The sequence below is a fragment of the Hipposideros armiger genome, unplaced genomic scaffold, assembly GCF_001890085.2.
Source record: "Hipposideros armiger isolate ML-2016 unplaced genomic scaffold, ASM189008v1 scaffold_457, whole genome shotgun sequence".
Taxonomy (NCBI): Eukaryota; Metazoa; Chordata; class Mammalia; order Chiroptera; family Hipposideridae; genus Hipposideros; species Hipposideros armiger.
This window is the reverse complement of record NW_017731807.1, coordinates 991,743-993,109: the sequence shown is the minus strand read 5'-3', so window position 1 is coordinate 993,109 and position 1,367 is coordinate 991,743. Positions and strand designations below refer to the sequence as shown.

The following is a 1,367-nucleotide window of genomic DNA, read 5'->3' as shown; positions in this document are numbered from 1 at the left end:
TCAAGGCTTCACAGCTAAAAGTGGTAGGTGGAGGCTATCTGACGTTGTTTATTCTCTTACGTACCCCGTTTGTGCTTTGCCAGTGTCTGTGCATGTCCTCCCCTTAATAAGTGACAGCTTTTCCCTTTGCCCTTCACCTCCAGATACAGGGACAGGCATACACGCCTGCAGTAGTAATGGAGAATTGTGAAGGCCTGGCTAAAGAGTTAGGACTTGAATTTCTTTTTTTCCTTCCCCAGCACTGAAGTCTTGCTCAGCTCCAGCTGAGCAATGAGGCTGGCAGTGTTGCCTCACTTGTAGAAGGCAGGCCCCAGCCTTCCTGGCCCAAACCCACTTCCTGTCCTTGTGCCTCTTTTGTCAGACAATGATTCTCACGCTTCCTGTTGACTTCTACTTTGTTTCAGCTGGTTCAGTGCTGTCCCCTGAGTGCTGCTGTTGATCTGATCAGTGAAGCCTGGGACACAGGACCAGGTACGTTGGGACCGTGGGGTTCTGCTCAGAGAGGGTCTGGTGAGGGCTGGCCTGAGACACACCAGAATGGGGGACTCCTGGTGGTCTGAGGACCCTCTCTGTCCATGTGATGAGGGACTGTCAAAGACAGGTTAATTTGTGAAGTTGGTTATGTTTCTGTGGGGGTCACACCAGGGATTTGCTTTGGTGGCTTCCTAAAATTACATTGTTTGCCCATATTCTCCTAAGATGTCATTACCTTGATGGGGTTTTCTATTTTCTGGGCTGCCCAGGTAGCATTGCTCTGGGTTTTTGTGAGGGCTTCTTGGATTCAGACAGGTTTTTCTGGGACTGACTGAGACATAGTTGGTGTGAGGCCTAAAATTGTGCTGAGCTGACCAAGTTAGGGGCTTATGATTAAGTCCTGACTCCTTGTTTTACTTATGGACAAGTCACTTCCTTTCCTCTGAACCTGTTTCCTCATCCACAGAAATGCCAACATATCTCTATTTTGTGGGATTGTTGTGATGCTTAAACAGGACAATGATTGTGAAAGTGTTTTGTAAACTGTAAGATGGTATTCTCCTGGGTTTGAGGTTTACTTTTATGTCATTTTCTAAACGAAATTAGAATTTTTAAAATGATAATATCATAGTTGAAAAAAAGCCAAACAATGCAGCGAAAGTTTTTACATAATTCCATCCCCAAAGATTACTAGCGACACCTTGGTGTATATAGACTTCTAGACTAAAACAATTAAAAGCAGTTTTCATTGTGGTAAAATACACATAATGAAAAATTTACCATTGTTAAATGTACAGTTCATCACTGCCATCCATCACAAATAGAAACTGGGGGCCGGCTGAGTGGCTCAGTTGGTTAAGAGCTCGCTCAAGAGTTTGAGCTCTGAGCAACAG

The 1,367-nt window shown here is 44.7% G+C and overlaps 1 protein-coding gene across 1 annotated transcript in view; it reads left to right on the top strand.

Annotated features, from left to right (window-relative positions):
- The first annotated feature begins 386 nt into the window (after positions 1-386).
- Positions 387-1,367, top strand: part of NDEL1 (nudE neurodevelopment protein 1 like 1) — a 40,603-nt gene continuing 39,622 nt past the window's right edge. The window contains exon 1 of the mRNA XM_019665962.1: positions 387-471. The gene's annotated coding sequence lies outside the window, so the exon portion shown is untranslated. The remainder of the gene's footprint in view (positions 472-1,367) is intronic.